Below are 12,360 nucleotides of genomic sequence, written 5' to 3'. Positions count from 1 at the left end.
AGAACAGAGGAAACTGCCTTGTTTTCGACCGGCCACGTTCGAAACGGGATCCTGTTCATCGGGAGGGGTCTGGTGTACCGCAAAACGGAGGAAACGGACCTCCTACGGTCGAAACGGGAGTCCTGTTGATCGGGAGGGGTGTGGCGTACCGCAAAACGGAGGAAACAGGCTTGTGTTGGAGCGCTACGGTCGAAACGGGGGTCCTGTTCATCGTGAGGGGTGTGGCGTACCGCAAAACCGGACTCCACGGGATACTGTTCATCTCCAACGTCGACCCCTCCAGCCTCCACGGGCTACTGTTCATTCCCCGTCGACCTCCTCCAGCCTCCACCTGCGACTGTTCATCCACGGGCTCCTGTTCATCGAGCCTCCATCGCGTGCTACTTCACCGGCTACTGTTCAACCAGCCCTCTCCACGGGCTCCTGTTCAACCACCCCTCCACGGGTTACTGTTCATCCAGCCCTCCACCGTCTACTGTTCATCCTGCCCTCCATGGGGTGGTCCTGTTCATCCTGCCCTCCACGGGGTCCTGTTCATCCAGCCCCAACCGGCTCGAACGATCGGGGTACTATTCATCCACCCCCACCGGAAACTGTTCATCCAAACCCACCAGCAACGGTCACTGTTCATCCAGAGGCAACGCCACGGGGTCCTGTTCATCCACCCCCACCGGGAACTGTTCATCCAACCCCCCCAGCAACGCCCACTATTCATCCAGAGGCAGCATCGATCGGCTTCAGTTAGCAGCATTAGCGAAGGAATCCCTCGATCGGGTTCAGTTAACAGCCATCGATCGATCGCTTGGGTTCAGTAACACGTAGCCTGTAGTGCAATCGCTTGGGTTCAGTTAGATCCCAACGCCTCACACACACGCGCGTACGTACGAGAGAAACGCGCATCGCTCAGCCCCCGACCACCCACCGTAACCGGGGACACCCCGATATTTTCCTCGCCCTCGCTTCTACCACGGTTTTTTCCATCATGGACGGCCCAAAGAATGTCATGCAGCTGCGTCTCCGGCCCGCCCAGGACGAAAAGCCCATTTCTGTCATGAATTTTTGTCATAGAAGTAGGACCCCACCACATCTATGATGATACCGTGTTTTGTCACAATTATCGTCATATAAGTGTCATCAGTATGACAGAAAAGATTTTCGTTCGGCCCAAAATGTCACAGATGTGTCTTTTTTTTGTAGTGATTCCGCCCTATCACAGTCCTTAGTGTGATACTTAGGATTTTGGCGAAAGGGTACGCCACCGGGGCGGCATTGTCGTTCCTCGGATTCATCATCCGAACCAATCGGCCTTCACGAAAGGCCGATATATCCTCGATGAGATCCTCGTCCTTCATGAGGTGATCCATGAGGTCAAGACTAAACACCTCCGCGTGGTGTTCTTCAAGATTGACTTCCATAAAGCTTATGACACCGTCCACTGGTCCTTCCTTCGGGAAGTGTTGCTCAAACGTGGACTTGATCACCACTGGGTCGCACGCGCGATGCAGTTGGTCACGAGTGGTCGGACGGCGGTTAACATAAATGGGAAGGTTGGTCCATACTTCTTGACGGGCCAAGGGGTCCGACAGGGAGATCCGATATCCCCCTTTCTATTCAATCTTGTGGTCGATGCCCTCGCCTCGATCCTTGACTTAGCCAAGCGGGCCGACCACATTGGGGGATTTGCCTCCACCTGGTGGCTAATGAAGGTCTGACCCACCTCCAATATGCTGACGACACCATTATGATGGTGGAAGGTTCGGACGAGGATATTCAGAACCTCAAGTTCCTCCTCCTGTGCTTCCAGGAAATGTCGGGCCTCACAATTAATTTTGCCAAAAGTGAGGTGATGGTCATGGGATACTCCCAGATGGAAGCTTAGCGAATTGCCAACCGCTTGAATTGCCATTTGGGAACATTCCCGACCACTTACCTTGGCATGCCACTTAGTGACATGCGCCTACTAGAGAAGGACTTTCGTCCAATAATCGCCAAGCTCTAGCCTAGGATGGAGCCCTAGCAGGGGAGATGGCTATCTAAAGCCGCTCGAGTGATTCTGATGAACTCCTCCCTTATTAGCCTATTGATGTATATCATGGGATTCTATAGTCTGCATGAATCCCTTCATCATGAGGTCACCAAACTCCTCTCCAGATTCTTCTGGGCTGGAGAGAACAATAAACAGAAGTACCACATGGTTAAGTGGTCTGAGATCTGTAAGCCTAAAGACCAAGGAGGCCTTGGGGTTACTTCGTCCAAGCGGATGAATATTGCCCTCCTCTCCAAATGGCTTTGGCGGATTCAGACTGCTGAGGGCGGCCTGTGGCTTGAGATTATCCGCGCGAAGTACCTTCGCGGGCAGCCACTGGCATTCGCGCCTAGAACTGGTGGGTCCCAATTCTGGCAATCGGTGAACCGTCTGATGCTGGTATTGCGCATTGGGACCTCCATTAAAATAGGTACCTGTTCCGGCACCCTGTTCTGGCTAGATCGATGGGCAGGGACCCGCCCCTTTGCGGAGCGCTTTCCTGCGCTGTTTGCGGTCTGCGTCCGCCCACAACTCTCTGTGGCTGTGGCCTTAGCTGACTTGGGCGCTATTTCCTTTCGCCGTACCTTCGGGGCGGTGGAACTAGAGCAATGGGATGAATTGCTCGAGTGTATTGCCCTACACCCCCATCCCTGGAACCTGATTCACTATCTTGGCACCTCGAGTCAAGTGGCCGATTCGCGAGTAGATCCCTTTATCAGGCGATTGTCCCCACTCCTGGCCCGGTGGAACTCTTGGTGCTCTGGGAGATCAAACTCCCCTTGAAAATCCGCATATTCCTCTGGCAATGGGTCCGCGGTCGCCTACCTTCAGGTACGGAGGTCCGCAAACGTAATGTCCCTGGGGATGGCCTCTGCCCCATTTCTCTGGTACCGGAAGACCGCAACCACATCTTCTTCCGGTGCCCTGTGGCACAACTCCTATGGAGGTGCTTCCAGGAGGTGGTTGGTGGCAACTGGTACCATGACAACCTCCCGGACTTATTTGGGGAGGTGCTTAGGCTCCCCGGCTCTAACCGCCCATCCATGTGGGTGGCTTTGGGCACCCTAGCATGGACCCTCTGGTGTAATCGTAATAAACTAGTCATCGAACGTGTGATTCCATGGCATGTGACTAATGCAATCTACAAATTGTGTGGCTTTCTACAGCTCTGGAGACCGCTTAGCAAGCGGCGAGACCGGGACGCCATCGACAACATCATAGCGGGCCATCATTCTTCGGCATCGACATTTGCGCCTCCTCCGCCACCACCACCGCCACCTCCTAAGCCGGATTACCTTCGTTTTAGCTTTGTTTGGGGTTTGTCTTGTTGTGCTCCCATCGCGACTTTGACTTGATTACTCTCTGTACTGTTATGTTGGATGCTCAGTTCATTGCTTTATAATATAAAGCGGGGGAAACCCTTTTTTGTATCATAGCTTCTTCATAGTTCGTAGGTTCGCCGTCGTATAAATACTTGACTTCCAAGACTGGATTACCGTAGCACTCTGGTGCGCTACGTATTCTAGTCTACCTACGAGGTTCAGTAGTAACTTGATCTGAATTTTCTTGATCATCATCATTAGCTTCTTCTCTAGTTGGTGTAGGAATCACGGGAACGGTTTTCTCCGATGTGCTACTTTCCAATTTGAGAGGAGGCAGAACTACCTCATCAAGTTCTACATTCCTGCCACTCACTTCTTTCGAGAGAAACTCCTTCTCTGGAAATGCTCCATTCTTAGCAATAAAGATCTTGCCTTCGGATCTGTGGTAGAAGGTATACCCAGTAGTTTCTTTAGGGTATCCTATGAAGACACATTTCTCCGCTTTGGGTTCGAGTTCATCAGCTGAAGCCTTTTGACATAAGCGTCGCATCCCCAAACTTTAAGAAATGACAGCTTAGGTTTCTTGCCAAACCATAGTTCATACATTGTCGTCTCGATGGATTTAGACAGTGCCCTATTTAACGTGAATGCGGCTGTCTCTAATGCATACCCCAAAACGATAAAGGCAAATCGGTAAGAGACATCATAGAATGCACCATATCTAATAAAGTACGGTTACGATGTTCGGACACACCATTACGTTTTGGTGTCCCAGGTGGCGTGAGTTGTGAAACAATTCCACATTGTCTTAAATGAAGGCCAAAATCGTAACTCAAATATTCGCCTCCGCGATCATATCGTAGAAACTTTATTTTCTTGTTACGATGATTCTCCACTTCACTCCGACATTCTTCGCACTTTTGAAATGTTTTAGACTTGTGTTTCATCAAGTAGATATACCCATACCTACTTAAATCATCTGTGAAGGTTAGAAAATAACGATACCTGCCGCGTGCTTCAACACTCATCAGACCGCATACATCGGTATATATTATTTCGTATAAGTCATTAGCTCGCTCCATTATTCTAGAGAACAGAGTTTTAGTCATCTTACCCATGAGGCATGGTTTGCAAGTATCAAATGATTCATAATCAAGTGATTCCAAAAGTCCATCCACATGGAGTTTCTTCATGCGCTTTACACCAATATGAGCTAAGCGGTAGTGCCACAAGTATGTTGCACTATCTTTATCATCTTTGCATCTTTTGGCATCAATATTATGAATATGTGTATCACTACAATCGAGATTCAACAAGAATAGACCATTCATTAAACATGCATGACCATAAAAGATATTACTCATATAAATAGAACAAGCATTATTTTATGATTTAAACGAATAACCGTCTCATAATAAACAAGATCCAGATATAATGTTCATGCTCAACGCTGGCACCAAATAACAATAATTCAGGTCTAAAACTTATGCCGAAGGTAGATGTAGAGGTAGCGTGCCGACGACGATCACAATAACCTTGGAACCATTCCCGACGCGCATTGTCACCTCGTCCTTAGCCAATCTTTATTTATTCCACGACTCCTATTTCAAGTTACAAATATGAGCAACCGAACAAGTATCAAATACCCAGGCGCTACTACGAGCATCAGATAGGAACACATCGATAACATGTATATCAAATATACCTTTGTTTACTTTGCCATCATTCTTATCTGCCAAGTATTTGGGGCAGTTCCGCTTCCAGTGACCATTTCCCTTGAAGTAGAAGCACTTAGTTTCAGGCTTTGGTCCAGCTTTGGGCTTCTTCACGGGAGCGACAACTTGCTTGCCATTCTTCTCAAAGTTCCCTTTCTTTCCCTTGCCTTTTTTCTTAAAACAGGTGGTCTTGTTAACCATCAACACTTGATGCTCTTTCCTGATTTCTACCTCTGCCAATTTTAGCATCACGAAGAGCTCGAGAATCGTTTTCGTCATCCCTTGGATATTATAGTTCATTGTGAAGCTTTTTGTAGCTTGGTGGCAGTGACTGAAGAACTCTGTCAATAACACTCTCAACTGGAAGATCAATTCCCAGCTAAGTCAAGTGGTTATGACACCCAAACATTTTGAGTATGTGTTCACTGACAGAACTATTCTCTTCCATCTTACAGCTAAAGAATTTGTTGGAGACTTCATATCTCTCAACCTGGGCAGTTGCTTGAAATATTAACATCAGTTCTTGGAACATCTCATATGCTCCGTCGCGCTCAAGACGACTTTGAAGTCCCGGTTCTAAGCCGTAAAGAATGGCACACTGAACTATCGAGTAGTCATGAGATCAAGCCTGCCAGACGTTCATAACATCTGCATCAGGTCCTGCAGCAGGTGTGTCACCTAGCGGTGCATTAAGGACATAATTCTTCTGTGGTGCAATGAGGATAATCCTCAAGTTATGGACCCAGTCCGTGTAGTTGCTACCATCATCTTTCAACTTAGCTTTCTCTAGGACCGCATTAAAATTCAAGGGAACGGTAGGATGGGCCATTGATCTACAACATAGATATGCAAAAACTATTAAGACTAAGTTCATGATAAATTTTAGTTCAACTAATCAAATTACTAATGAACTCCCACTTAAATCAACATCCATCAAGTTGCCTAAGTGATACATGATCCAAATCAACTAACCCATGTCCGATTATCACGTGAGATGGGGTAGTCTTCAATGGTGAACATCTCTATGTTGATCATATCTACTATATGACTTACGTTCGACCTTTCGGTCTCCAGTGTTCCGAGACCATGTCTGTACAAGCTAGGCTTGTCAAGTTTAAGCCAAGTATTCTGCATGTGTAAAATTGGCTTACACCCGTTATATGTGAACGTAGAGTCTATCACACCCGATCATCATGAGGTGCTTCGAAACGACGAACTTTGACAATGGTGCATACTCGGGGAGAACAATTTTATCTTGAAATTAAGTGAAGGAATCATCTTATAATGCTACCATCGTATTAAGCAAAATAAGATGCAAAAAGGATAAACATCACATCACTACAAAAAAATACACATCCATGACATTTTGGCCCGAACGATTTTTTTCTGTCATGCTTATGACAATTCTATGACGATAATTGTGACAAAAACATGTATCATCGTAGATGTGGTGGGCTCCTACTTCTATGACAAAAAAACATGACAGAAAATGGGCTTTTCGTCCTGGGCGGGCCGGAGACGCACCTGCACAACATTCTTTGGGCTGTCCATGATGGAAAAAATCATGGTAGAAGCGAGGGCGAGGAAAATATCGGTGAGTTCCCGGTTACGGGTGGGTGGTTGGGGCGAGCGATGCATTGTGGTTTGCGCGTTTCTCTCTGGTTCGCGCGTGTGTGCGAGCCATTGGCGCTGGACCCGAGCGATTGCACTAGCTACGTTACTGAACCCGAGCAATCGACCCCTTGGCTGCTAACTGATCCCGAGCGATTCATTCGCTGCTGTTGCTGACTGAACCCGAGCGATTCCTTCACTGCTGCTGCTAACTGAACCCGAGCGATCGATTGTTGTTGCTGCTTTTCTGAAGCCGATCAAGCCTTGTGTGCGAGACGTAGCCAGCCGGTGTTGGGGTTGCCTCTCGATGAACAATGACCGTTGCTACCGTGCGTGCAGTACATAGAACGAGTCGAGACGTGGTGAGTCGAGCCGGTTGGTTGGCTGTGGATGAATAGTTCCTGGTGGGGGTTGGACAAACAGGATCCCGTGGTAGTAGGCCATTTCCGTTGGATGAGCAGGACCCCGAGGAGCCCGCCACAACCCAGCCGGTTGGGGGTGGATGAACAGGTACCGTGGAGGCTCCATGAACAGTAGCCGGTGGGGGCTGGAGAACGAAGGTGGATGAACAGTACCCCATGGAGGTTGGATGGAGCGAGAGGCAGTTGACGGTGGATGAGCAGTAGCCCGTGGAGTCCCATTTTAGGTACACCACACCCCTCCCGATGAACAGGGCCCTGTTTCAACCATAGGCGCTCCAACACAAGTCCGTTTCCTCCGTTTTGCAGTATGCCACACCCCTCCCGATCAACAGGATACCGTTTCAACCGTACGCGGTCAAACAGAAGGCCGTTTCCTCTGTTCTGCGATACGCCGGGCCCCGTTTCGGCTGTTTCGTCCAAGCTGGTTGGCTCCCGATGAACATGACACATTTCGTTGCCCCGATGAACACGATACATTTTCTTCGTTCTGACACAGCCGGTTGGCTGCCGATGAATAGGACGCCGTCGCTGTACGCGTTCGAGACCCCGCCCGTATGTACATACATAGCCGTATTTACTGTCTTGCAGCGTGGCTGTACATATGTGTACACGATATAGACGGGACTGAGTGACGGTGGTTCTAGTACGTCACGTGTCGCTCCTTACCCGGCCACGGTTCATCGCTGCAGAGAGACCGATCGACCGCTATGTACATACACGTTCGCGACCAGGATGACGCTACGTACGGTTCGACTTGGTGGGTGCCAACTATCAGGGGGTAAGGAGGCACTTCCTTCCGTGCAAAGATGTAGCTAGTGGGTCCGAGCTGCCAGGGGAAACATTTTTTCGCGAAATAGAGAGGCCCTTCCGGTGGGTCTCTGCTATCAGGTGGAGGTATCATTATTTTGCGCTGAATAAGGAGGCATTTCCTTGCGTGCGGTTGTGGACCCAACTGTCAGCCTCTCCATATACAGTCCTCTTCTGATGGATGTCAATTGTTGACCATGTTGACCACAACGTGCCGAGAGCACCAAGGCGGTGCACGACGGCTAGGCCTAGGAATGGAACGACACGGAGCCGGGGAAGACTCGACAGTTGTTTCCCACACGAAGGGGAGTACGAGGGCTTACTGGTTCGTCTGCCGTTGCCGGAGAATAACAGGAGGTGTGGGTAAGTAGAGAGATGGCCAGGCCAGCGATGGGAGTAGGGCGGGGCAGTGAGGCCTGCGCGGCAGCACTGCCGCCCACAAGAAAGAGGAGCAAGATCAGAGGTTGAAGAAGCAGCACGGCTGTTGGATTAACATCCAACGGTCCAACTACTAGAATGATTTGTTGACTAAGGTGACAAAGCCCTGCGTACGCATCAGCTTAGTAGGCTCACAGGTCAGCCACCAAATCTGCCGGGTCCCAGCTATCATCGGGAGGAATAGTTTTTTTGCATAACAAGGAGGCACTTCCTTCCGTTAGTAGGAGCAATCATTTTTTGGCGTAATAAGGAGGCACTTGCTTGTGTGGGTCCCTACAGTCAACCCCTCCACTTACATCCCTCTTTCGATGGCTGTCTTTTGTTGACCACACTGCACCGAGAGCACCAACGTGGTGGACGAGGGCGAGGCCCAGGATGGGAACGACCCGGAGCCGGCGAAGCCACAACAGTGTATGCCCATGTTGAGGGGAGTACAAGGGCTGACTGGTCGGCTGCGGGGTGAGGCTGACGTCGCCGGAAAATAACAGGAGGTGCGGGTGGGTAGAGGGATGGCTTGGCCAACGGTGGGAGTAGGGTGGGCCGGTGAGGCCTACGCGGCAGCACAACCTGCCACGGGAGGAGGGAGCAGGCAGTCCCGTCAGTGCTGGTTTGGGCGGCTGGAGCAGGAAGATCAGAGATTGAAGAAGCACGACGGCCATTGGATGGACATCCAACAGTCACTGCTTTGTGTTGACTAAGTTGACAAAGCCTTGCGTACGCGTCAAAGGTTTTTTAGGACATCGTCACGTCAACCTAGTAGGCCCACAAGTCAGACTCCAAATCTATGGAAAACAGCATACAACCCATTTGCCATTTTTTTAATAATTTATAGCCCATTTGTTAATTCTTAAGGATATTTTGAAGCCCATATTCTTTTTATTAGCATTACAGACGATATTCTGGCCACTGCTAGAAAAATCAACGAAATTTTGCACATTTCGGTGGGGTCCGAACACTTTTAATCACGAAAATTCTAGTCACTTTAAAAATAATTTTTTTAAAAATTATATCAAAATACAAAACAAAGAAATTTTCCCCGCAAAAAAATCAATGAAATTTGAAATCTTAAAATCCAGAAAAAATGAAATTCGAATCTAATTGCCGGTTGGCTTTGGTTTTAATATTTACAGCCCATTTCTTACTACTTATAGCCCATTTTCTGGGGAAGCCGAATACATCCCTCCTCGTCTTGAATTTGCAGCCCAACAACGCTGAGAAAAGCAAGCCTTCATTGGGTATTCTCCAAAAAAAGAACTAGACTAGCCATTTTCAGAAAGAAAAAAAGATATCAACTGGGCTCGTCATGTGTTTAAATAAAAGCCTCGGCTAGACGGGCCAGAGCCACCGCACGGCACGCAGTTGATACCCTGCTCCGTCTCTAAAACTAAAAAACAACTGGGTGAGCTGTCGTGTCCCTGGTGTTAGCCGCTCATTGTGTAATTTTCTCGTTTATTGACTACATTGACAATGGTGTGGGACCTAGATGTCAAACCATTAGGACGAATTATATTTTTTGGCTTGTAATAACAAGGCACCTGCTTGCGTAATGCCATGACCCTGGTGAGTCCCTACTACCACCCTCTCCAAGTATAATCATCTCTTGATTCCTCTTGGTTGTTGACCATGTTGACAAGTCCAGACGACGGCGGGCGCACCGCAAGAGAACCAAGGTGGAGAAAGACGGCGAGGCCTCGGACGGGAACGAATAGGAGCCGTGGAAGATGCAGTAGTCTTGTGGTAGTCGAAGGGGAGTATGAGGGCAACAACATCTAACTCAAGGTTACAAACGGTACAAAAGCCCAAGGATTAATTGTTCATCAAATTTAGAAAAAACCCAAATTGAACATGGCAAAAACATCTAGCCCAACCATTGTTTTTGGCAGTCACAAACAAATGGATCGGTCTGATCCATAAAATCAACATCATGTGCCAATTTTTTTACTGGAACATGACCACAAGTTGTTGTAAATAGAAGCTGAGCACGTTCAAAAGCCCATTTGTCCACTTGAAACTTCTTTTTTTGCTGTTCAACATATCCGGCCGTGAGAAATTTCTTGTTGAAAAACTTAAGCCTCATGGACAATAGTAACCTTGCATTCAACAGGAAGAATGTGACAAAGCTTCTGTTTGCCTGGTTGGATGCATATCCTTCCATCATTATTGTCCTCAAACGAATGTCATGAGAATTGAGAAAATCTCGGTTCTTATTATGGCACCGATTGCATATATCTTTTTCTCCATGTGTTAGTGCCTAATTTGACATGAAGGTTGAAAACAGTTAAGGTATAAAAAAAGTGTATGTCGAAAGAGCGACAACTGAACGGTTAATTCTAGTACAATATATACGGGCTTTCAATGTGCATGAAATCATGACCTTTATATACAAATTCTCCACACATGGAAAGCATCGCAGCAAGCCAATAATTGTGTTCAGATCATAACTAAACATTCTGATATATAAAATCTTGACAGAATCCAGCACCATTGATAGGCTATCCATGGACGAACTCTTCATTGACCATAGAACATAATATTAGTACCCAAAGTGTACTCCAAGATGATATAAAACTTATGTGCACAAATGAAAAATGCAGCTTATGATTACAAATGCGTAGATGATTAATACCTCTTGAGCATGCGTTGGTTTTCCCTTGAAGAGGAAAGGGTGATGCAGCAAAGTAGCGTAAGTATTTCCCTCAGTTTTTGAGAACCAAGGTATCAATCCAGTAGGAGACAACGCACAAGTCACCTAGTACCTGCACAAACAATCAAGAACATTGCAACCAACGCGATAAAGGGGTTGTCAATCCCTTCAAGGTCACTCGCAAAAGTGAGATCTGATAAAGATAGTAAAGTACTATTTTTGGTATTTTTGTTGTATAGATTTGAAAGTAAAGATTACAAAATAGTAAACGAGATGCGATGTAAATAAAAGAGATGCAATATAATAAGAAAGAGACTCGGGGGCCATAGGTTTCACTAGTGGCTTCTCTCAAGATAGCATGTATTACGATGGGTGAACAAATTACTGCCGAGCAATTGATAGAAAAGCGCATAGTTATCAAGATATCTAAGGAAATGATCATGAATATAGGCATCACGTCCGAGTCAAGTAGATCGAAACAATTCTGCATCTACTACTATTACTCCACACATCAACCACTCTCCAGCATGCATCTAGAGTATTAAGTTCATAAGAACGGAGTATCGCATTAAGCAAGATGACATGATGTAGAGGGATAAACTCAAGCAATATGATATAAACAACATATTTTTATCCTCAATGGCAACAATACAATACGTGCCTTGCTGCCCCTACTGTCACTGGGAAATGACACCGCAAGATTGAACCCAAAGCTAAGCACTTCTCCCATTGCAAGAAAGATCAATCGAGTAGGCCAAACTAAACCGATAATTCGAAGAGACTTGCATAGATATCAAATCATGCATATAAGAATTCAGAGAAGAACCAAATAATAGTCATAGATAATCAAGTTCATAAATCCACAATTCATAGAATCTCGGCAAACACACCCCAAAACAGTGTTACATCGAATAGATCTCCAAGAACATCGAGGGGAACTTTGTATTGAGGATCAAAGAGAGAGAAGAAATCATCTAGCTAATAACTATGGACCCGAAGGTCTGTGGTAAAGTACTCACGCTTCATCGGAGAGGCTAAGGTGTTGATGTAGAAGCCCTCCGTGATCGATTCCCCCTCCGGCAGATCGCCGGAAAAGGCCCCAAGATGGGATCTCACGGGTACAGAAGGTTGCGGCGGTGGAAAAGTGGTTTCGTGGCTCCCCCTGATGTTTTTAGGGTATAAGAGTATATATAGGCGAAAGAAGTACGTCGGTGGAGCTATGAGGGGCCCACGAGGGTGGGGCGCGCCCTCCTGCCTCGTGGCCGCCTCGTCGCGTCTACGACTTCATCTCCAAGTCTTCTTGTTTGCTTTCGGCCCAAGAAAGATCAACGCGAAGGTTTCATTCCGTTTGGTATTCCTTTTCTACAAAACTCTA

Source organism: Triticum aestivum, chromosome 3D (assembly GCF_018294505.1).
Source record: "Triticum aestivum cultivar Chinese Spring chromosome 3D, IWGSC CS RefSeq v2.1, whole genome shotgun sequence".
Classification (NCBI taxonomy): Eukaryota; Viridiplantae; Streptophyta; class Magnoliopsida; order Poales; family Poaceae; genus Triticum; species Triticum aestivum.
The sequence above is the reverse complement of the archived record's forward strand: the minus strand, read 5'-3'. Positions refer to the sequence as shown.